Source organism: Salvelinus fontinalis, chromosome 13, assembly GCF_029448725.1.
Source record: "Salvelinus fontinalis isolate EN_2023a chromosome 13, ASM2944872v1, whole genome shotgun sequence".
NCBI lineage: Eukaryota > Metazoa > Chordata > Actinopteri > Salmoniformes > Salmonidae > Salvelinus > Salvelinus fontinalis.
In genome coordinates this window covers 55,518,911-55,543,127 of record NC_074677.1, presented here as the reverse complement: position 1 = coordinate 55,543,127, position 24,217 = coordinate 55,518,911, and the positions used below count along the sequence as shown (strand labels likewise).

Genomic DNA, 24,217 nt, shown 5'->3' with positions numbered 1-24,217 from the left:
CTTGTCTTTGCATGTTGCCTGGCACCATGTCTTAGTTGGTTGAAGTACCTCTCTAGTAAAGTGGAGTTCCTGGTTTTGTAACCCACAGTGGTTTTAAAATGGCAGCTTTGGTGTTTTCACTGATTTCCAGCCCGCCATCTAACTTTAGAAAGTTACTTTGACAGAGCCGGGCTATGTCCCGCACACGAAAAATGGTCAATTTGGCTTGATAGCAAAAGGTCTCTGTGGCGCAATGGATAGCGCATTGGATTTCAAGGAAAGATTGTTGAAGAGATTCAAAGGTTGTGGTTTCGAGTCCCACTAGTTTCAAACATAATTTTTTTGTCTCCTCCTTCCCTGAACAATGGAATGGAAAGAGTGATCTGATACAAAATAACAAATGGTGTAATCCTTGAGTTCCCAACCCTATTCACCAAGGGACCAATTTTTCACACCTACATAATTGTCTGACGTGTAAATTTTGTTTGGAGTCCGTAACTTATCTCTACCACCTTTCTCTGGTTCCTTTCGGTTAGCGCATTAGGCCAGTCAACCAAAAGTTGGTTGTATGAGCACACCCAAGTCCAACCTTCTTTTTGTTCAGCTTTTCCCTCAGCTGTCTGAACCGGGGGCCAAGTTTCTGAACTTGTCTTTGCATGTTGCCTGGCACCATGTCTTAGTTGGTTGAAGTACCTCTCTAGTAAAGTGGAGTTCCTGGTTTTGTATCCCACAGTGTCTTTCAAATGGCAGCTTTGGTGTTTTCACTGATTTCCAGCCCGCCATCTAACTTTACAAAGTTACTTTGACAGAGCCGGGCTATGTCCCGCACACGAAAATGGTCAATTTGGTCTGTTTACAAAATGGCTCTGTGGGGCAATGGATAGCACATTGGATGTCTAGGGGAGATTGTTGAAGAGATTCAAAGGTTTTGGGTTTGAGTCCCACTAGAGTCAAACATATTTTTTTTGTCTCCTCCTTCCCTGAACAATGGAATGGAAAGAGTGATTTGATACAAAATAGCAAATGGTGTAATCTTTGTGTTCCCAACCCTATTCACCAAGGGACCAATTTTTCACACCTACAAAATTGTCTGACGTGTAAATTTTGTTTGGAGTCCGTAACCTATCTCTACCACCTTTCTCTGGTGCCTTTCGGTTAGCCCATTAGGCCAGTCAACCAAAAGTTGGTGGTATGAGCACACCCAAGTCCAACCTTCTTTTTGTTCAGATTTTCCCTCAGCTGTCTGAACCGGGGGCCAAGTTTCTGAACTTGTCTTTGCATGTTGCCTGGCACCATGTCTTAGTTGGTTGAAGTACCTCTCTAGTAAAGTGGAGTTCCTGGTTTTGTAACCCACAGTGGTTTTAAAATGGCAGCTTTGGTGTTTTAACTGATTTCCAGCCCGCCATCTAACTTTAGAAAGTTACTTTGACAGAGCCGGGCTATGTCCCGCACACGAAAAATTGTCAATTTGGCTTGTTAGCAAAATGGCTCTGTTGCGCAATGGATAGCGCATTGGACTTCTAGGAGAGATTCTTGAAGAGATTCAAAGGTTGTGGGTTCGAGTCCCACTAGAGTCAAACATTATTTTTTTGTCTCCTCCTTCCCTGAACAATGGAATGGAAAGAGTGATCTGATACAAAATAACAAATGGTGTAATCCTTGAGTTCCCAACCCTATTCACCAAGGGATTAATTTTTCACACCTACATAATTGTCTGACGTGTAAATTTTGTTTGGAGTCCGTAACCTATCACTACCACCTTTCTCTGGTGCCTTTCGGTTAGCCCATTAGGCCAGTCAACCAAAAGTTGGTGGTATGAGCACACCCAAGTCCAACCTTCTTTTTGTTCAGATTTTCCCTCAGCTGTCTGAACCGGGGGCCAAGTTTCTGAACTTGTCTTTGCATGTTGCCTGGCACCATGTCTTAGTTCGTTGAAGTTCCTCTCTAGTAAAGTGGAGTTCCTGGTTTTGTAACCCACAGTGGTTTTAAAATGGCAGCTTCTGTGTTTTCACTGATTTCCAGCCCGCCATCTAACTTTTAAAAGTTAATTTGACAGAGCCGGGCTATGTCCCGCACACGAAAAATTGTCAATTTGGTTTGTTTGCAAATTGGCTCTGTGGCGCAATGGATAGGGCATTGGACTTCTAGAAGAGATTGTTGAAGAGATTCAAAGGTTATGGTTTCGAGTCCCACTGGAGTCAAGCATAATTTTTTTGTCTCCTCCTTCCCTGAACAATGGAATGGAAAGAGTGATCTGATACAAAATAACAAATTGTGTAATCTTTGTGCTCCCAACCCTATTCACCAAGGGACCAATTTTTCACACCTACATAATTGTCTGACGTGTAAATTTTGTTTGGAGTCCGTAACCTATCTCTACCACCTTTCTCTGGTGCCTTTCGGTTAGCCCATTAGGCCAGTCAACCAAAAGTTGGTGGTATGAGCACACCCAAGTCCAAACTTCTTTTTGTTCAGATTTTCCCTCAGCTGTCTGAACCGGGGGCCAAGTTTCTGAACTTGTCTTTGCATGTTGCCTGGCACCATGTCTTAGTTGGTTGAAGTACCTCTCTAGTAAAGTGGAGTTCCTGGTTTTGTAAGCCACAGTGGTTTTAAAATGGCAGCTTTGGTGTTTTCACTGATTTCCAGCCCTCCATCTAACTTTAGAAAGTTACTTCGACAGAGCCGGGCTATGTCCCGCACACGAAAATGGTCAATTTGGCTTGTTCGCAAAATGGCTCTGTTGCGCAATGGATAGCGCATTGGACTTCTAGGAGAGATTGTTGAAGAGATTCATAGGTTGTGGGTTCGAGTCCCACTAGAGTCAAACATAATTTTTTTGTCTCCTCCTTCCCTGAACAATGGAATGGAAAGAGTGATCTGATACAAAATAACAAATGGTGTAATCCTTGAGTTCCCAACCCTATTCACCAAGGGACTAATTTTTCACACCTACATAATTGTCTGACGTGTAAATTTTGTTTGGAGTCCGTAACCTATCTCTACCATCTTTCTCTGGTGCCTTTCGGTTGGCCCATTAGGCCAGTCAACCAAAAGTTGGTGGTATGAGCACACCCAAGTCCAACCTTCTTTTTGTTCAGATTTTCCCTCAGCTGTCTGAACCGGGGGACAAGTTTCTGAACTTGTCTTTGCATGTTGCCTGGCACCATGTCTTAGTTCGTTGAAGTTCCTCTCTAGTAAAGTGGAGTTCCTGGTTTTGTAACCCACAGTGGTTTTAAAATGGCAGCTTTGGTGTTTTCACTGATTTCCAGCCCTCCATCTAACTTTAGAAAGTTACTTCGACAGAGCCGGGCTATGTCCCGCACACGAAAATGGTCAATTTGGTCTGTTTACGAAATGGCTCTGTGGGGCAATGGATAGCACATTGGATGTCTAGGGGAGATTGTTGAAGAGATTCAAAGGTTTTGGGTTTGAGTCCCACTAGAGTCAAACATATTTTTTTTGTCTCCTCCTTCCCTGAACAATGGAATGGAAAGAGTGATTTGATACAAAATAGCAAATGGTGTAATCCTTGAGTTCCCAACCCTGTTCACCAAGGGACCTATATTTCACACCTACATAATTGTCTGACGTGTTGCCTGGCACCATGTCTTAGTTGGTTGAAGTACCTCTCTAGTAAAGTGGAGTTCCTGGTTTTGTATCCCAGAGTGTCTTTCAAATGGCAGCTTTGGTGTTTTCACTGATTTCCAGCCCGCCATCTAACTTTAGAAAGTTACTTTGACAGAGCCGGGCTATGTCCCGCACACGAAAAATGGTCAATTTGGATTGTTTGTAAAATGGCTCTGTGGCGCAATGGATAGCGCATTGGACTTCTAGGAGAGATTGTTTGGAGTCCGTAACCTATCTCTACCACCTTTCTCTGGTATCTTTCGGTTAGCCCATTAGGCCAGTCAACCAAAAGTTGGTGGTATGACCACACCCAAGTCCAAACTTCTTTTTGTTCAGATTTTCCCTCAGCTGTCTGAACCGGGGGCCAAGTTTCTGAACTTGTCTTTGCATGTTGCCTGGCACCATGTCTTAGTTGGTTGAAGTACCTCTCTAGTAAAGTGGAGTTCCTGGTTTTGTAAGCCACAGTGGTTTTAAAATGGCAGCTTTGGTGTTTTCACTGATTTCCAGCCCTCCATCTAACTTTAGAAAGTTACTTCGACAGAGCCGGGCTATGTCCCGCACACGAAAATGGTCAATTTGGTCTGTTTACGAAATGGCTCTGTGGGGCAATGGATAGCACATTGGATGTCTAGGGGAGATTGTTGAAGAGATTCAAAGGTTTTGGGTTTGAGTCCCACTAGAGTCAAACATATTTTTTTTGTCTCCTCCTTCCCTGAACAATGGAATGGAAAGAGTGATTTGATACAAAATAGCAAATGGTGTAATCCTTGAGTTCCCAACCCTGTTCACCAAGGGACCTATATTTCACACCTACATAATTGTCTGACGTGTAAATTTTGTTGGAGTCCGTAACTTATCTCTACCACCATTCTCTGGTGCTTTTCGGTTAGCCCATTAGGCCAGTCAACCAAAAGTTGGTGGTATGAGCACACCCAAGTCCAACCTTCTTTTTGTTCAGCTTTTCCCTCAGCTGTCTGAACCGGGGGCCAAGTTTCTGAACTTGTCTTTGCATGGCACCATGTCTTAGTTGGTTGAAGTACCTCTCTAGTAAAGTGGAGTTCCTGGTTTTGTATCCCAGAGTGTCTTTCAAATGGCAGCTTTGGTGTTTTCACTGATTTCCAGCCCGCCATCTAACTTTAGAAAGTTACTTTGACAGAGCCGGGCTATGTCCCGCACACGAAAAATGGTCAATTTGGATTGTTTGTAAAATGGCTCTGTGGCGCAATGGATAGCGCATTGGACTTCTAGGAGAGATTGTTTGGAGTCCGTAACCTATCTCTACCACCTTTCTCTGGTATCTTTCGGTTAGCCCATTAGGCCAGTCAACCAAAAGTTGGTGGTATGACCACACCCAAGTCCAAACTTCTTTTTGTTCAGATTTTCCCTCAGCTGTCTGAACCGGGGGCCAAGTTTCTGAACTTGTCTTTGCATGTTGCCTGGCACCATGTCTTAGTTGGTTGAAGTACCTCTCTAGTAAAGTGGAGTTCCTGGTTTTGTAAGCCACAGTGGTTTTAAAATGGCAGCTTTGGTGTTTTCACTGATTTCCAGCCCTCCATCTAACTTTAGAAAGTTACTTCGACAGAGCCGGGCTATGTCCCGCACACGAAAATGGTCAATTTGGTCTGTTTACGAAATGGCTCTGTGGGGCAATGGATAGCACATTGGATGTCTAGGGGAGATTGTTGAAGAGATTCAAAGGTTTTGGGTTTGAGTCCCACTAGAGTCAAACATATTTTTTTTGTCTCCTCCTTCCCTGAACAATGGAATGGAAAGAGTGATTTGATACAAAATAGCAAATGGTGTAATCCTTGAGTTCCCAACCCTGTTCACCAAGGGACCTATATTTCACACCTACATAATTGTCTGACGTGTAAATTTTGTTGGAGTCCGTAACTTATCTCTACCACCATTCTCTGGTGCTTTTCGGTTAGCCCATTAGGCCAGTCAACCAAAAGTTGGTGGTATGAGCACACCCAAGTCCAACCTTCTTTTTGTTCAGCTTTTCCCTCAGCTGTCTGAACCGGGGGCCAAGTTTCTGAACTTGTCTTTGCATGTTGCCTGGCACCATGTCTTAGTTGGTTGAAGTACCTCTCTAGTAAAGTGGAGTTCCTGGTTTTGTATCCCAGAGTGTCTTTCAAATGGCAGCTTTGGTGTTTTCACTGATTTCCAGCCCGCCATCTAACTTTAGAAAGTTACTTTGACAGAGCCGGGCTATGTCCCGCACACGAAAAATGGTCAATTTGGATTGTTTGTAAAATGGCTCTGTGGCGCAATGGATAGCGCATTGGACTTCTAGGAGAGATTGTTGAAGAGACTCAAAGGTTGTGGGTTCGAGTCCCACTAGAGTCAAGCACAATTTTTTTGTCTCCTCCTTTCCTGAACAATGGAATGGAAAGAGTGATCTGATACAAAATAGCAAATTGTGTAATCCTTGTGTTCCCAACCCTATTCACCAAGGGACCAATTTTTCACACCTACATAATTGTCTGACGTGTAAATTTTGTTTGGAGTCCGTAACCTATCTCTACCACCTTTCTCTGGTGCCTTTCGGTTAGCCCATTAGGCCAGTCAACCAAAAGTTGGTGGTATGACTACACCCAAGTCCAACCTTCTTTTTGTTCAGATTTTCCCTCAGCTGTCTGAACCGGGGGCCAAGTTTCTGAACTTGTCTTTGCATGTTGCCTGGCACCATGTCTTAGTTGGTTGAAGTACCTCTCTAGTAAAGTGGAGTTCCTGGTTTTGTAACCCACAGTGGTTTTAAAATGGCAGCTTTGGTGTTTTAACTGATTTCCAGCCCGCCATCTAACTTTAGAAAGTTACTTTGACAGAGCCGGGCTATGTCCCGCACACGAAAAATTGTCAATTTGGTCTGTTTGTATCATGGCTCTGTGGCGCAATGGATAGCGCATTGGATTTCTAGGAGAGATTGTTGAAGAGATTCAAAGGTGGTGGGTTCGAATCCCACTAAAGTCAAACATTATTTTTTTGTCTCCTCCTTCCCTGAACAATGGAATAGAAAGAGTGATCTGATACAAAATAACAAATGGTGTAATCCTTGAGTTCCCAACCCTATTCACCAAGGGACAAATTTTTCACACCTACATAATTGTCTGACGTGTAAATTTTGTTTGGAGTCCGTAACCTATCTCTACCATCTTTCTCTGGTGCCTTTCGGTTAGCCCATTAGGCCAGTCAACCAAAAGTTGGTGGTATGAGCACACCCAAGTCCAACCTTCTTTTTGTTCAGATTTTCCCTCAGCTGTCTGAACCGGGGGCCAAGTTTCTGAACTTGTCTTTGCATGTTGCCTGGCACCATGTCTTAGTTCGTTGAAGTTCCTCTCTAGTAAAGTGGAGTTCCTGATTTTGTAACCCACAGTGGTTTTAAAATGGCAGCTTCTGTGTTTTCACTGATTTCCAGCCCGCCATCTAACTTTTAAAAGTTACTTTGACAGAGCCGGGCTATGTCCCGCACACGAAAAATGGTCAAGTTGGTTTGTTTGCAAAATGGCTCAGTGGTGCAATGGATAGCGCATTGGACTTCTAGGAGAGTTTGTTGAAAGATTCAAAGGGTGTGGGTTTGAGTCCCACTAGAGTCAAATATACTTTTTTTTGTCTCCTCCTTCCCTGAACATTGGAATGGAAAGAGTGATCTGATACAAAATAGCAAATGGTCTAATCCTTGAGTTCCCAAACCTTTTCACCAAGGGACCTATATTTCACACCTACATTATTGTCTGACGTGTCAATTTTGTTGGAGTCCGTAACTTATCTCTACCACCTTTCTCTGGTGCCTTTCGGTTAGCCCATTAGGCCAGTCAACCAAAAGTTGGTGGTATGAGCACACCCAAGTCCAACCTTCTTTTTGTTCAGCTTTTCCCTCAGCTGTCTGAACCGGGGGCCAAGTTTCTAAACTTGTCTTTGCATGTTGCCTGGCACCATGTCTTAGTTGGTTGAAGTACCTCTCTAGTAAAGTGGAGTTCCTGGTTTTGTATCCCACAGTGTCTTTCAAATGGCAGCTTTGGTGTTTTCACTGATTTCCAGCCCGCCATCTAACTTTACAAAGTTACTTTGACAGAGCCGGGCTATGTCCCGCACACGAAAAATGGTCAATTTGGTTTGTTTGTACAATGGCTCTGTGGCGCAATGGATAGCGCATTGGACTTCTAGGAGAGATTGTTGAAGAGACTCAAAGGTTGTGGGTTTGAGTCCCACAAGAGTCAAGCACAATTTTTTTGTCTCCTCCTTCCCTGAACAATGGAATGGAAAGAGTGATCTGATACAAAATCGCAAATCGTGTAATCCTTGTGTTCCCAACCCTATTCACCAAGGGACCAATTTTTCACACCTACATAATTGTCTGACGTGTAAATTTTGTTTGGAGTCCGTAACCTATCTCTACCACCTTTCTCTGGTGCCTTTCGGTTAGCCCACTAGGCCAGTCAACCAAAAGTTGGTGGTATGAGCACACCCAAGTCCAACCTTCTTTTTGTTCAGCTTTACCCTCAGCTGTCTGAACCGGGGGCCAAGTTTCTGAACTTGTCTTTGCATGTTGCCTGGCACCATGTCTTAGTTGGTTGAAGTACCTCTCTAGTAAAGTGGAGTTCCTGGTTTTGTAACCCACAGTGGTTTTAAAATGGCAGCTTTGGTGTTTTAACTGATTTCCAGCCCGCCATCTAACTTTAGAAAGTTACTTTGACAGAGCCGGGCTATGTCCCGCACACGAAAAATTGTCAATTTGGCTTGTTAGCAAAATGGCTCTGTTGCGCAATGGATAGCGCATTGGACTTCTAGGAGAGATTGTTGAAGAGATTCAAAGGTTGTGGGTTCGAATCCCACTAGAGTCAAACATTATTTTTTTGTCTCCTCCTTCCCTGAACAATGGAATGGAAAGAGTGATCTGATACAAAATAGCAAATTGTGTAATCCTTGTGTTCCCAACCCTATTCACCAAGGGACCAATTTTTCACACCTACATAATTGTCTGACGTGTAAATTTTGTTTGGAGTCCGTAACCTATCTCTACCACCTTTCTCTGGTTCCTTTCGGTTAGCCCATTAGGCCAGTCAACCAAACGTTGGTGGTATGAGCACACCCAAGTCCAAACTTCTTTTTGTTCAGCTTTTCCCTCAGCTGTCTGAACCGGGGGCCAAGTTTCTGAACTTGTCTTTGCATTTTGCCTGGCACCATGTCTTAGTTGGTTGAAGTACCTCTCTAGTAAAGTGGAGTTCCTGGTTTTGTAACCCACAGTGGTTTTAAATGGCAGCTTTGGTGTTTTCACTGATTTCCAGCCCGCCATCTAACTTTAGAAAGTTACTTTGACAGAGCTGGGCTATGTCCCGCACACGAAAAATTATAATTTTGGTTTGTTTGCAAAATGGCTCTGTGGCGCAATGGATAGCGCATTGGACTTCTAGGAGAGATTGTTGAAGAGATTCAAAGGTTGTGGGTTTGAGTCCCACTAGAGTCAAACATTATTTTTTTGTCTCCTCCTTCCCTGAACAATGGAATGGAAAGAGTGATCTGATACAAAATAACAAATGGTGTAATCCTTGAGTTCCCAACCCTATTCACCAAAGGACCTATATTTCACACCTACATAATTGTCTGACGTGTAAATTTTGTTTGGAGTCCGTAACCTATCTCTACCACCTTTCTCTGGTGCCTTTCGGTTAGCCCATTAGGCCAGTCAACCAAACGTTGGTGGTATGAGCACACCCAAGTCCAAACTTCTTTTTGTTCAGATTTTCCCTTAGCTGTCTGAACCGGGGGCCAAGTTTCTGAACTTGTCTTTGCATGTTGCCTGGCACCATGTCTTAGTTCGTTGAAGTTCCTCTCTAGTAAAGTGGAGTTCCTGATTTTGTAACCCACAGTGGTTTTAAAATGGCAGCTTCTGTGTTTTCACTGATTTCCAGCCCGCCATCTAACTTTTAAAAGTTACTTTGACAGAGCCGGGCTATGTCCCGCACACGAAAAATGGTCAAGTTGGTTTGTTTGCAAAATGGCTCAGTGGTGCAATGGATAGCGCATTGGACTTCTAGGAGAGTTTGTTGAAAGATTCAAAGGCTGTGGGTTTGAGTCCCACTAGAGTCAAATATACTTTTTTTTGTCTCCTCCTTCCCTGAACATTGGAATGGAAAGAGTGATCTGATACAAAATAGCAAATGGTCTAATCCTTGAGTTCCCAAACCTTTTCACCAAGGGACCTATATTTCACACCTACATTATTGTCTGACGTGTCAATTTTGTTGGAGTCCGTAACTTATCTCTACCACCTTTCTCTGGTGCCTTTCGGTTAGCCCATTAGGCCAGTCAACCAAAAGTTGGTGGTATGAGCACACCCAAGTCCAACCTTCTTTTTGTTCAGCTTTTCCCTCAGCTGTCTGAACCGGGGGCCAAGTTTCTAAACTTGTCTTTGCATGTTGCCTGGCACCATGTCTTAGTTGGTTGAAGTACCTCTCTAGTAAAGTGGAGTTCCTGGTTTTGTATCCCACAGTGTCTTTCAAATGGCAGCTTTGGTGTTTTCACTGATTTCCAGCCCGCCATCTAACTTTACAAAGTTACTTTGACAGAGCCGGGCTATGTCCCGCACACGAAAAATGGTCAATTTGGTTTGTTTGTAAAATGGCTCTGTGGCGCAATGGATAGCGCATTGGACTTCTAGGAGAGATTGTTGAAGAGACTCAAAGGTTGTGGGTTTGAGTCCCACAAGAGTCAAGCACAATTTTTTTGTCTCCTCCTTCCCTGAACAATGGAATGGAAAGAGTGATCTGATACAAAATCGCAAATCGTGTAATCCTTGTGTTCCCAACCCTATTCACCAAGGGACCAATTTTTCACACCTACATAATTGTCTGACGTGTAAATTTTGTTTGGAGTCCGTAACCTATCTCTACCACCTTTCTCTGGTGCCTTTCGGTTAGCCCACTAGGCCAGTCAACCAAAAGTTGGTGGTATGAGCACACCCAAGTCCAACCTTCTTTTTGTTCAGCTTTACCCTCAGCTGTCTGAACCGGGGGCCAAGTTTCTGAACTTGTCTTTGCATGTTGCCTGGCACCATGTCTTAGTTGGTTGAAGTACCTCTCTAGTAAAGTGGAGTTCCTGGTTTTGTAACCCACAGTGGTTTTAAAATGGCAGCTTTGGTGTTTTAACTGATTTCCAGCCCGCCATCTAACTTTAGAAAGTTACTTTGACAGAGCCGGGCTATGTCCCGCACACGAAAAATTGTCAATTTGGCTTGTTAGCAAAATGGCTCTGTTGCGCAATGGATAGCGCATTGGACTTCTAGGAGAGATTGTTGAAGAGATTCAAAGGTTGTGGGTTCGAATCCCACTAGAGTCAAACATTATTTTTTTGTCTCCTCCTTCCCTGAACAATGGAATGGAAAGAGTGATCTGATACAAAATAGCAAATTGTGTAATCCTTGTGTTCCCAACCCTATTCACCAAGGGACCAATTTTTCACACCTACATAATTGTCTGACGTGTAAATTTTGTTTGGAGTCCGTAACCTATCTCTACCACCTTTCTCTGGTTCCTTTCGGTTAGCCCATTAGGCCAGTCAACCAAACGTTGGTGGTATGAGCACACCCAAGTCCAAACTTCTTTTTGTTCAGCTTTTCCCTCAGCTGTCTGAACCGGGGGCCAAGTTTCTGAACTTGTCTTTGCATGTTGCCTGGCACCATGTCTTAGTTGGTTGAAGTACCTCTCTAGTAAAGTGGAGTTCCTGGTTTTGTAACCCACAGTGGTTTTAAAATTGCAGCTTTGGTGTTTTCACTCATTTCCAGCCCGCCATCTAACTTTTAAAAGTTACGTTGACAGAGCCGGGCTATGTCCCGCACACGAAAAATGGTTCAATCTGGTTTGTTAGCAAAATGGCTCTGTGGTGCAATGGATAGCGCATTGGACTTCTAGGAGAGATTGTTGAAGAGATTCAAAGGTTGTGGGTTTGAGTCCCACTAGAGTCAAACATAATTTTTTTGTCTCCTTCCCTGAACAATGGAATTGAAAGAGTGATCTGATACAAAATAGCAAATGGTGTAATCCTTGAGTTCCCAAACCTATTCACCAAGGGACCAATATTTCACACCTACATAATTGTTGGACGTGTAAATTTTGTTTGGAGTCCGTAACTTATCTCTACCACATTTCTCTGGAGCCTTTCGGTTAGCCCATTAGGCCAGTCAACCAAAAGTTGGTGGTATGAGCACACCCAAGTCCAACCTTCTTTTTGTTCAGCTTTTCCCTCAACTGTCTGAACCGGGGGCCAAGTTTCTGAACTTGTCTTTGCATGTTGCCTGGCACCATGTCTTAGTTGGTTGAAGTACCTCTCTAGTAAAGGGGAGTTCCTGGTTTCCAGCCCACCATCTAACTTTTGAAAGATACTTCGACAGAGCAGGGCTATGTCCCGCACACGAAAAATTGTCAATTTGGTTTCTTTGTAAAATGGCTCTGAGGCGTAATGGATAGCGCATTGGACTTCTAGGAGAGATTGTTGAAGAGATTCAAAGGTTGTGGGTTTGAGTCCCACTAGAGTCAAACATAATTTTTTTGTCTCCTTCCCTGAACAATGGAATTGAAAGAGTGATCTGATACAAAATAGCAAATGGTGTAATCCTTGAGTTCCCAAACCTATTCACCAAGGGACCAATATTTCACACCTACATAATTGTTGGACGTGTAAATTTTGTTTGGAGTCCGTAACTTATCTCTACCACATTTCTCTGGAGCCTTTCGGTTAGCCCATTAGGCCAGTCAACCAAAAGTTGGTGGTATGAGCACACCCAAGTCCAACCTTCTTTTTGTTCAGCTTTTCCCTCAACTGTCTGAACCGGGGGCCAAGTTTCTGAACTTGTCTTTGCATGTTGCCTGGCACCATGTCTTAGTTGGTTGAAGTACCTCTCTAGTAAAGGGGAGTTCCTGGTTTCCAGCCCACCATCTAACTTTTGAAAGATACTTCGACAGAGCAGGGCTATGTCCCGCACACGAAAAATTGTCAATTTGGTTTCTTTGTAAAATGGCTCTGAGGCGTAATGGATAGCGCATTGGACTTCTAGGAGAGATTGTTGAAGAGATTCAAAGGTTGTGGGTTTGAGTCCCACTAGAGTCAAACATAATTTTTTAGTCTCCTCCTTCCCTGAACAATGGAATGGAAAGAGTGATCTGATACAAAATAGCAAATGGTGTAATCCTTGAGTTCCCAACCCTATTCACCAAGGGACCTATATTTCACACCTACATAATTGTCTGATGTGTAAATTTTGTTTGGAGTCCGTAACCTATCTCTACCATCTTTCTCTGGTGCCTTTCGGTTAGCCCATTAGGCCAGTCAACCAAAAGTTGGTGGTATGAGCACACCCAAGTCCAACCTTCTTTTTGTTCAGATTTTCCCTCAGCTGTCTGAACCGGGGGCCAAGTTTCTGAACTTGTCTTTGCATGTTGCCTGGCACCATGTCTTAGTTGGTTGAAGTACCTCTCTAGTAAAGTGGAGTTCCTGGTTTTGTAAGCCACAGTGGTTTTAAAATGGCAGCTTTGGTGTTTTCACTGATCTCCAGCCCGCCATCTAACTTTAGAAAGTTACTTTGACAGAGCCGGGCTATGTCCCGCACACGAAAAATGGTCAATTTGGTTTGTTTGTATCATGGCTCTGTGGCGCAATGGATAGCGCATTGGATTTCTAGGAGAGATTGTTGAAGAGGTTCAAAGGTGGTGGGTTCGAATCCCACTGAAGTCAAACATTATTTTTTTGTCTCCTCCTTCCCTGAACAATGGAATAGAAAGAGTGATCTGATACAAAATAGCAAATGGTCTAATCCTTGAGTTCCCAAACCTTTTCACTAAGGGACCTATATTTCACACCTACATTGTTGTCTGACGTGTCAATTTTGTTGGAGTCCGTAACTTATCTCTACCACCTTTCTCTGGTGCCTTTCGGTTAGCCCATTAGGCCAGTCAACCAAAAGTTGGTGGTATGAGCACACCCAAGTCCAACCTTCTTTTTGTTCAGCTTTTCCCTCAGCTGTCTGAACCGGGGGCCAAGTTTCTAAACTTGTCTTTGCATGTTGCCTGGCACCATGTCTTAGTTGGTTGAAGTACCTCTCTAGTAAAGTGGAGTTCCTGGTTTTGTAACCCACAGTGGTTTTAAATGGCAGCTTTGGTGTTTTCACTGATTTCCAGCCCGCCATCTAACTTTAGAAAGTTACTTTGACAGAGCTGGGCTATGTCCCGCACACGAAAAATTATAATTTTGGTTTGTTTGCAAAATGGCTCTGTGGCGCAATGGATAGCGCATTGGACTTCTAGGAGAGATTGTTGAAGAGATTCAAAGGTTGTGGGTTTGAGTCCCACTAGAGTCAAACATTATTTTTTTGTCTCCTCCTTCCCTGAACAATGGAATGGAAAGAGTGATCTGATACAAAATAACAAATGGTGTAATCCTTGAGTTCCCAACCCTATTCACCAAAGGACCTATATTTCACACCTACATAATTGTCTGACGTGTAAATTTTGTTTGGAGTCCGTAACCTATCTCTACCACCTTTCTCTGGTGCCTTTCGGTTAGCCCATTAGGCCAGTCAACCAAACGTTGGTGGTATGAGCACACCCAAGTCCAAACTTCTTTTTGTTCAGATTTTCCCTCAGCTGTCTGAACCGGGGGCCAAGTTTCTGAACTTGTCTTTGCATGTTGCCTGGCACCATGTCTTAGTTGGTTGAAGTACCTCTCTAGTAAAGTGGAGTTCCTGGTTTTGTAAGCCACAGTGGTTTTAAAATGGCAGCTTTGGTGTTTTCAATGATTTCCAGCCCGCCATCTAACTTTAGAAAGTTACTTTGACAGAGCCGGGCTATGTCCCGCACACGAAAATGGTCAATTTGGTCTGTTTACAAAATGGCTCAGTGGGGCAATGGATAGCGCATTGGAAATCTAGGGGAGATTGTTGAAGAGATTCAAAGGTTGTGGGTTTGAGTCCCACTAGAGTCAAACATAGTTTTTTTGTCTCCTCCTTCCCTGAACAATGGAATGGAAAGAGTGATTTGATACAAAATAGCAAATGGTGTAATCCTTGAGTTCCCAACCCTATTCACCAAGGGACCTATATTTCACACCTACATAATTGTCTGACGTGTAAATTTTGTTTTGAGTCCGTAACTTATCTCTACCAACCTTTCTCTGGTGCCTTTCAGGTAGCGCATTTGGCCAGTCAACCAAAAGTTGGTGGTATGAGCACAAACAAAGTCCAACCTTCTTTTTGTTCAGCTTTTCCCTCAGCTGTCTGAACCGGGGGCCAAGTTTCTGAACTTGTCTTTGCATTTTGCCTGGCACCATGTCTTAGTTGGTTGAAGTACCTCTCTAGTAAAGTGGAGTTCCTGGTTTTGTAACCCACAGTGGTTTTAAATGGCAGCTTTGGTGTTTTCACTGATTTCCAGCCCGCCATCTAACTTTAGAAAGTTACTTTGACAGAGCTGGGCTATGTCCCGCACACGAAAAATTGTCAATTTGATTTGTTTACAAAATGGCTCTGTGGCGCAATGGATAGCGCATTGGACTTCTAGGAGAGATTGTTGAAGAGATTCAAAGGTTGTGGGTTTGAGTCCCACTAGAGTCAAACATAATTTTTTTGTCTCCTTCCCTGAACAATGGAATTGAAAGAGTGATCTGATACAAAATAGCAAATGGTGTAATCCTTGAGTTCCCAAACCTATTCACCAAGGGACCTATATTTCACACCTACATAATTGTTGGACGTGTAAATTTTGTTTGGAGTCCGTAACTTATCTCTACCACATTTCTCTGGAGCCTTTCGGTTAGCCCATTAGGCCAGTCAACCAAAAGTTGGTGGTATGAGCACACCCAAGTCCAACCTTCTTTTTGTTCAGCTTTTCCCTCAACTGTCTGAACCGGGGGCCAAGTTTCTGAACTTGTCTTTGCATGTTGCCTGGCACCATGTCTTAGTTGGTTGAAGTACCTCTCTAGTAAAGTGGAGTTCCTGGTTTCCAGCCCACCATCTAACTTTTGAAAGATACTTCGACAGAGCAGGGCTATGTCCCGCACACGAAAAATTGTCAATTTGGTTTCTTTGTAAAATGGCTCTGAGGCGTAATGGATAGCGCATTGGACTTCTAGGAGAGATTGTTGAAGAGATTCAAAGGTTGTGGGTTTGAGTCCCACTAGAGTCAAACATAATTTTTTAGTCTCCTCCTTCCCTGAACAATGGAATGGAAAGAGTGATCTGATACAAAATAGCAAATGGTGTAATCCTTGAGTTCCCAACCCTATTCACCAAGGGACCTATATTTCACACCTACATAATTGTCTGACGTGTAAATTTTGTTTGGAGTCCGTAACTTATCTCTACCACCTTTCTCTGGTGCCTTTCGGTTAGCGCATTAGGGCAGTCAACCAAAAGTTGGTGGTATGAGCACACCCAAGTCCAACCTTCTTTTTGTTCAGCTTTTCCCTCAGCTGTCTGAACCGGGGTCAAGTTTCTGAACTTGTCTTTGCATGTTGCCTGGCACCATGTCTCAGTTGGTTGAAGTACCTCTCTAGTAAAGTGGAGTTCCTGGTTTTGTAACCCACAGTGGTTTTAAAATTGCAGCTTTGGTGTTTTCACTCATTTCCAGCCCGCCATCTAACTTTTAAAAGTTACGTTGACAGAGCCGGGCTATGTCCCGCACACGAAAAATGGTTCAATCTGGTTTGTTAGCAAAATGGCTCTGTGGTGCAATGGATAGCGCATTGGACTTCTAGGAGAGATTGTTGAAGAGATTCAAAGGTTGTGGGTTTGAGTCCCACTAGAGTCAAACATAATTTTTTTGTCTCCTTCCCTGAACAATGGAATTGAAAGAGTGATCTGATACAAAATAGCAAATGGTGTAATCCTTGAGTTCCCAAACCTATTCACCAAGGGACCTATATTTCACACCTACATAATTGTTGGACGTGTAAATTTTGTTTGGAGTCCGTAACTTATCTCTACCACATTTCTCTGGAGCCTTTCGGTTAGCCCATTAGGCCAGTCAACCAAAAGTTGGTGGTATGAGCACACCCAAGTCCAACCTTCTTTTTGTTCAGCTTTTCCCTCAACTGTCTGAACCGGGGGCCAAGTTTCTGAACTTGTCTTTGCATGTTGCCTGGCACCATGTCTTAGTTGGTTGAAGTACCTCTCTAGTAAAGTGGAGTTCCTGGTTTCCAGCCCACCATCTAACTTTTGAAAGATACTTCGACAGAGCAGGGCTATGTCCCGCACACGAAAAATTGTCAATTTGGTTTCTTTGTAAAATGGCTCTGAGGCGTAATGGATAGCGCATTGGACTTCTAGGAGAGATTGTTGAAGAGATTCAAAGGTTGTGGGTTTGAGTCCCACTAGAGTCAAACATAATTTTTTAGTCTCCTCCTTCCCTGAACAATGGAATGGAAAGAGTGATCTGATACAAAATAGCAAATGGTGTAATCCTTGAGTTCCCAACCCTATTCACCAAGGGACCTATATTTCACACCTACATAATTGTCTGACGTGTAAATTTTGTTTGGAGTCCGTAACTTATCTCGACCACCTTTCTCTGGTGCCTTTCGGTTAGCCCATTAGGCCAGTCAACCAAAAGTTGGTGGTATGAGCACACCCAAGTCCAACCTTCTTTTTGTTCAGCTTTTCCCTCAGCTGTCTGAACCGGGGGCCAAGTTTCTGAACTTGTCTTTGCATGTTGCCTGGCACCATGTCTTAGTTGGTTGAAGTACCTCTCTAGTAAAGTGGAGTTCCTGGTTTTTTTAACCCACAGTGGTTTTAAAATGGCAGCTTTGGGTTTTTCACTGATTTCCAGCCCGCCATCTAACTTTAGAAAGTTACTTTGACAGAGCCGGTCTATGTTCCGCACACGAAAAATGGTTAATTTGGTTTGTTTGCAAAATGGCTTTGTGGCGCAATGGATTGCCCATTGGACTTCTAGGAGAAATTGATGAAGAGATTCAAAGGTTGTGGGTTTGAATCCCACTAGAGTCAATTGTAATTTTTTTGTATCCTCCTTCCCTGAACAATGGAATGGAAAGAGTGATCTGATACAAAATAGCAAATGGTGTAATCCTTTGAGTTCCCAACCCTATTCACCAATTGACCTATTTTTCACACCTACATAATTGTTGGACGTGTAAATTTTGTTTGGAGTCCGTATCTTATCTCTACCACCTTTCTCTGGTGCCTTTCGGTTAGCCCATTAGGCCAGTCAACCAAAAGTTGGTGGTATGAGCACACCCAAGTCCAACCTTCTTTTTGTTCAGCTTTTCCCTCAACTGTCTGAACCGGGGGCCAAGTTTCTGAACTTGTCTTTGCATGTTGCCTGGCACCATGTCTTAGTTGGTTGAAGTACCTCTCTAGTAAAGTGGAGTTCCTGGTTTCCAGCCCACCATCTAACTTTTGAAAGATACTTCGACAGAGCAGGGCTATGTCCCGCACACGAAAAATTGTCAATTTGGTTTCTTTGTAAAATGGCTCTGAGGCGTAATGGATAGCGCATTGGACTTCTAGGAGAGATTGTTGAAGAGATTCAAAGGTTGTGGGTTTGAGTCCCACTAGAGTCAAACATAATTTTTTAGTCTCCTCCTTCCCTGAACAATGGAATGGAAAGAGTGATCTGATACAAAATAGCAAATGGTGTAATCCTTGAGTTCCCAACCCTATTCACCAAGGGACCTATATTTCACACCTACATAATTGTCTGACGTGTAAATTTTGTTTGGAGTCCGTAACTTATCTCTACCACCTTTCTCTGGTGCCTTTCGGTTAGCCCATTAGGCCAGTCAACCAAAAGTTGGTGGTATGAGCACACCCAAGTCCAACCTTCTTTTTGTTCAGCTTTTCCCTCAGCTGTCTGAACCGGGGGCCAAGTTTCTGAACTTGTCTTTGCATGTTGCCTGGCACCATGTCTTAGTTGGTTGAAGTACCTCTCTAGTAAAGTGGAGTTCCTGGTTTTGTAACCCACAGTGGTTTTAAAATGGCAGCTTCGGTGTTTTCACTGATTTCCAGCCCGCCATCTAACTTTAGAAAGTTACTTTGACAGAGCCGGGCTATGTCCCGCACACGAAAAATGGTCAATTTGGTTTCTTTGCAAAATGGCTCTGTGGCGCAATGGATAGCGCAGTGGACTTCTAGGAGAGATTGCTGAAGAGATTCAAAGGTTGTGGGTTTAAGTCCCACTAGAGTCAACCATACTTTTTTTGTCTCCTCCTTCCCTGAACAATGGAATGGAATCGAGCACCCCAAAAAAACAATACTAGTTAATGGCACTGGAAGATTTTGACTTTCGCTAGCACTGCGAGAGCACAGGACTTGGCATCTGAGTGGGGAAGGTGATGAACTACATGTGTGGATTGGAAAACCAACATCTTCGCAAAACAGTTGATATTTCTTCTCTTGCATGGCTCCACATGAATATAAAATCCCTGCACAATCCTAGAGTGACTGATAATATTCAGGTATTGAAGAATAGCTTTACCAAAGGCAACCTCAACGGTGGGATTTGATCCGACACCCCCACACACTTAATCAAGCACTTTAGACCACTCGGCCTGACAACACATTTGTTAAATTTCTCGATGGGATCGACACATGGCCCTGCCATTGCTATGTATTTTTCATTGATTTCATTCAAGGGTTTACATACAGCAACTACAGTTTGTGGGGGCAACTGCCACAAATAGGCTACATGATGAGTTGGCCGAGTGTTACATTTTTAATTTTATTTTACCTTTATTTTACCAGGTAAGCTAGTAGAGAACAAGTTCTCATTTACAACTGCGACCTGGCCAAGATAAAGCAAAGCAGCGCGACAGTAACAACAACTCAAAGTTATATGGAATAAACAAGCGTACAGTCAACACAATAGAAAAAAAAGAAAGTCTATATACAGTGTGTTTAAATGGCATGAGGGGGTATGGTAATAAGTAGGCTATACTAGCAAAGTAAGATGAGCAGATGATGAGATGATGAGATGAGCAGATGATGAGCAGATGGTAATAGGGGTTGCAACAATGGCGGCGGATAATTTTAGAAAGAGAGGGTCCAGATTGTCTAGCCCAGCTGATTTGTACGGGTCCAGAATATGCAGCTCTTTCAGAACATCTGCGATCTGGATTTGGGTGAAGGAGAAGCTGGGGAGGCTCGGGCATGTAGCTGCGAGGGGTGCGGAGCTGTTGGCTGGGGTTGGAGTAACCAGGAGGAAAGCATGGCCAGCCGTAGAGAAATGCTTCTTGAAATTTTTGATTATCATGGATTTATCGGTGGTGACCGTGTCGCCTAGCCTAAGGGGAGTGGGCAACTGGGAGGAGGTGCTCTTGTTCTCCATGGACTTTACAGTGTCCCTGAACTTTTTGGAGTTAGAGCTACAGGATGCAAATTTCTGTTTGAAAAAGCTAGCCTTCACTTTCCTGACTGACTGTGTATTGGTTCATGACTTCCCTGAACAGTTGCATATCGCGGGGACTATTCGATGCTATTGCAATCCACCACAGGATGTTTTTGTGCTGGTCAAGGGCAGTCAGGTCTGGAGTGAACCAAGGGCTATATCTGTTCTTAGTTCTACATTTTTTGAAAGGGGCATGCTTATTTAAGATGGTGAGGAAATTACTTTTAAAGAACGATCAGGCATCCTCGACTGACGGGATGAGGTCAATGTCCTTCCAGGATACCTGAGCCAGGTCGATTATAAAGGCCTCCTCGCAGAAGTGTTTTATTTGACAGTGATGAGGGGTGGTCGTTTGACAGCGAACCTATAGCAGATGCAGGCAATGAGGCAGTGATCGCTGAGATCCTAATTGAAAACAGCAGAGGTGTATTTGGAGGGCAAGTTGGTCAGGATAATATCTATGAGGGTGCCCATGTTTCCGGATTTAGGGTTGTACCTGGTGGTTTCCTTGATAATTTGTGTGACATTGAGGGCATCTAGCTTAGATTGTAGGAATGCTGGGGTGACCAGTTTAGGTCACCTAACAGAACAAACTCTGAAGATAGATGGGGGGCAATCAATTCACATATGGTGTCCAGGGCACAGCTGGGAGCTGAGGGGGGTCTATAACAGCCTATAACAGCCAACAGGCGGCAACAGTGAGACTTATTTCTGGAGAGATTCATTTAAAAAAAAATGCCCGAACTGCTTGGGCATAGACCTGGAAAGCACGACAGAACTTTGCAAGCTATCTCTGCAGCCGAGTGGTTGAGACGATGGTCTGCTAATCCATCATGCTCTGCTTGCATGGGTTTGAATCCCATCCTCATCGAGCATCCCCCCCCCAAAAAAATCTGTACTTTTTTATGGCACTGGAAGATTTCGACTTTCGCAAACACTGGTAAGATGACCGACTGCCACCGGGAGAGCACAGGACTTGGAGTCTGAGTGGTGAAGGCGATGAACTACATGTGTGGATTGGAACACCAACACCTTCGCGAAACAGATGTTATTTCTTCTCTTGCATGGCTCCACATGAATATAGAATCCCTGCACAATCCTAGAGTGACTCATAAGATCAGGTATTGAAGAATAGCTTTACCAAGGCAACCTCAACGGTGGGATTTGAACCGACACATCACCACACTTAACTTCTCTGGGATATGGCCAAAAGCCAGTAAAAATGCAGAGCGCCAAATTCAAATAAATTACTATACAAATCCAACTTTCATGAAATCACACATGAAAGACATCAAATTAAAGCTACACTTGTTGTGAATCCAGCCAACATGTCTGATTTCAAAAAAGATTTACGGCGAAAGCACACCAAGTGATTCTGTTAGGTCAGTACGTAGTCACAGAAAAACACAGCCATTTTTCCAGACAAAGAGAGGAGTAACAAAAAGCAGAAATAGAGATAAAATGAATCACTAACCTTTGATGATCTTCATCAGATGAAACTCATCGGACTTCATGTTATACAATACATGTATCTTTTGTTCGGTAAAGTTCATATTTATATCCAAAAATCTGAGTTTAGGCGGGATGCTACTGTCTCACTTGGCCAAAAGCCAGAGAAAATGCAGAGCGCCAAATTCAAATAAATTACTATAAAAATTTAACTTTCATGAAATCACACATTCAATATATAAAATTAAAGCTTGACTTGTTGTGAATCCAGCCAACGTGTCAGATTTCAAAAATGCTTTACGGTGAAAGCAAACAACGCTATTATCTGAGGATAGCACCCCAGCTAACAATCACAGTCCATCATATTTCAACACTCCCGGTGCGACACAAAATGCAGAAATAAAGATATAATTCATGCCTTACCTTTGACGAGCTTCTTCTGTTGGCACTCCCATATGTCCCATAAACATCACAAATGGTCCTTTTGTTCGATTAATTCCGTCGAAAAAATATCCAAAATGTCAATTTATTTGGCGCGTTTGATCCAGAAAAACACTGGTTCCAACTTGCACAACGTGACTACAAAATATCTCAAAAGTTACCTGTAAGCTTTGTCCAAACATTTCAAACTACTTTTGTAATACAACTTTAAGTGTTTTTTAAATACAAGTAAAACTAAATGCATGCTCTTCAACCGATCGCTACCTGCACCTGCCCGCCCATCCAGCATCACTACTCTGTACGGTTCTGCCTTAGAATATGTGGACAACTATAAATACCTAGGTGTCTGGTTAGACTGTAAACTCTCCTTCCAGACTCACGTAAAACATCTCCAATCCAAAGTTAAATCTAGAATTGGCTTCCTATTTCACAGCAAAGCATCCTTCACTCATGCTGCCAAACATGCCCTCGTAAAACTGACCATCTTACCGATCCTCGACTTCGTCGATGTCATTTACGAAATAGCCTCCAACACCCTACTCAACAAATTGGATGCAGTCTATCACAGTGCCATCCGTTTTGTCACCATAGCCCCATATACTACCCACCACTGCGACCTGTACGCTCTCGTTGGCTTCATACTCATCGCCAAAGGTCATCTACAAGACCCTGCTAGGTAAAGTCGCGCCTTATCTCTGCTCGCTGGTCACCATAGCAGCACCCACCCGTAGGGATAAATACACTGGGGAAAATAAGCGACACCTAGAGGGGGTGGAGACAATCACAGGAACAGGTGAAACAGATCAGGGCGTGACAGTGAGTGATACTAAGTATTGTGTTGTGCAGGGTTTGACCAAAACATAACGCTTTGTATTCAGGACAAAAAGTGAATTGCTTTGCCACATTTTTTGCAATATTACTTTAGTGCCTTGTTGCAAACATGATGCATGTTTTGGAATATTTTGATTCTGTACAAGCTTCCTTCTTTTTACTCAGTCAATTAGGCTAGTATTGTGGAGTAACTACAATGTTGTTGATCCATTCTCAGTTTTCTCCTGTCACAGCCATTAAACTCGGTAAATGTTTTAAGTCACCATTGCCCTCATGGCAAAATCCCTGAGCGGTTTCCTTCCTCTCCGGCAACTGAGTTAGGAAGGTTGTAGTGACTGGGTGTATTATACACCATCCAATGTGTAATTCATTTCTACACCATGCTTAAAGGGATATTCAATGTCTGCTTTTTCTTATTTTTTCCATCTACCAATAGGTGCACTTCTTTGTGAGGAATTGGAAAACCTCACTGGTCTTTGTTGTTGAATCTGTGTTTGAAAGTGACTGCTTAACTGAAAGATCTTTCAAATAATTGTATGTGTGGGGTACAGAGATGAGGTAGTCATTCAACAATCATGTTAAACACTATTACTGCACATAGAGTGAGTCCATGCAACTTACTATTCAACTTGTTAAGGACATTTTTACTCATGAACTTATTTAGGCTTGCCATAACAAAGGGGTTTAATTCTTATTGACTCACGACATTTCAACTTTTAATTTTTGTATACATTTTTACACATTTTGAAAATTATGATTCCAATTTGACATTATGGGGTATTGTGTGTATGCCAGTGACACAACATTTCAATGTATTCCTTTTTAAATTTAGGTTGTAACACAACAAAATATGTAAAAAAGTCAAGGGTTGTGAATACTTTCTGAAGGGACTGTTTACAAAACACATTACACTATAATTCCAAATGGTTACACATAGAATGTAGCATTTACAGCCACATCCAGATATTATTTGGTTTTATGTTCCAACATAGATTGATGTCAATTGATCCCTTTAAGTTGTCAATATATGGAATTCTACAGTTAGTGTTCAGCAGTTATCAAACTATATACGATAACTAGGCACTATTTTATTTTGCTTCAGTAGTTTTGAGAAGTTTGATTAAGTGATAGTTAAATGTTTTGCTAACAATGTACAAGAAAATCATACCAAAAAGAATGTAAATATTGCATTTTGAAAAGCAGATACTTAGACTGAATATGTATCCAAATTTGAGGGATTTGGGGCAGTGAACAAGTGACTTTGTGAATATTTTGTTCTACTCAGTCAATAAAAAATAGAGTTTTGGAAGATGAGCAGTTATGGTGATCTTTTTACATTTTTGTGCTTAGAGTTTTGAAATGTACCAAAGGGATTGAAAAAACTGAAACATGTGAGTACTAAACAGTCACACCCATGTCATAACAGCTGACATAACGTGTCATAACTTGTTATATTATGGTCATAACACTGTCATGACAGATATTTATACCTGTTGTGACAT

General features: G+C 42.7%; 10 non-coding genes across 10 annotated transcripts; all 10 read left to right on the top strand.

The window, feature by feature from the left end:
• The first annotated feature begins 1,465 nt into the window (after positions 1-1,465).
• On the top strand, positions 1,466-1,556 carry trnar-ucu (transfer RNA arginine (anticodon UCU)). The gene is given in 2 exon segments: positions 1,466-1,502; positions 1,521-1,556. It is a non-coding gene; the product is annotated as a tRNA-Arg (tRNA).
• A 4,308-nt stretch (positions 1,557-5,864) lies between these two features.
• On the top strand, positions 5,865-5,955 carry trnar-ucu (transfer RNA arginine (anticodon UCU)). The gene is given in 2 exon segments: positions 5,865-5,901; positions 5,920-5,955. It is a non-coding gene; the product is annotated as a tRNA-Arg (tRNA).
• Positions 5,956-6,488: 533 nt separating this feature from the next.
• Positions 6,489-6,579, top strand: trnar-ucu (transfer RNA arginine (anticodon UCU)). The gene is given in 2 exon segments: positions 6,489-6,525; positions 6,544-6,579. It is a non-coding gene; the product is annotated as a tRNA-Arg (tRNA).
• Positions 6,580-8,359: 1,780 nt separating this feature from the next.
• Positions 8,360-8,450, top strand: trnar-ucu (transfer RNA arginine (anticodon UCU)). The gene is given in 2 exon segments: positions 8,360-8,396; positions 8,415-8,450. It is a non-coding gene; the product is annotated as a tRNA-Arg (tRNA).
• Positions 8,451-8,982: 532 nt separating this feature from the next.
• On the top strand, positions 8,983-9,073 carry trnar-ucu (transfer RNA arginine (anticodon UCU)). Its single transcript is given in 2 exon segments — positions 8,983-9,019; positions 9,038-9,073. It is a non-coding gene; the product is annotated as a tRNA-Arg (tRNA).
• Positions 9,074-10,853: 1,780 nt separating this feature from the next.
• trnar-ucu (transfer RNA arginine (anticodon UCU)) lies at positions 10,854-10,944 on the top strand. The gene is given in 2 exon segments: positions 10,854-10,890; positions 10,909-10,944. It is a non-coding gene; the product is annotated as a tRNA-Arg (tRNA).
• Positions 10,945-11,478: 534 nt separating this feature from the next.
• Positions 11,479-11,569, top strand: trnar-ucu (transfer RNA arginine (anticodon UCU)). Its single transcript is given in 2 exon segments — positions 11,479-11,515; positions 11,534-11,569. It is a non-coding gene; the product is annotated as a tRNA-Arg (tRNA).
• A 2,297-nt stretch (positions 11,570-13,866) lies between these two features.
• On the top strand, positions 13,867-13,957 carry trnar-ucu (transfer RNA arginine (anticodon UCU)). The gene is given in 2 exon segments: positions 13,867-13,903; positions 13,922-13,957. It is a non-coding gene; the product is annotated as a tRNA-Arg (tRNA).
• A 1,157-nt stretch (positions 13,958-15,114) lies between these two features.
• On the top strand, positions 15,115-15,205 carry trnar-ucu (transfer RNA arginine (anticodon UCU)). Its single transcript is given in 2 exon segments — positions 15,115-15,151; positions 15,170-15,205. It is a non-coding gene; the product is annotated as a tRNA-Arg (tRNA).
• A 1,104-nt stretch (positions 15,206-16,309) lies between these two features.
• trnar-ucu (transfer RNA arginine (anticodon UCU)) lies at positions 16,310-16,400 on the top strand. Its single transcript is given in 2 exon segments — positions 16,310-16,346; positions 16,365-16,400. It is a non-coding gene; the product is annotated as a tRNA-Arg (tRNA).
• Positions 16,401-24,217: the final 7,817 nt, after the last annotated feature.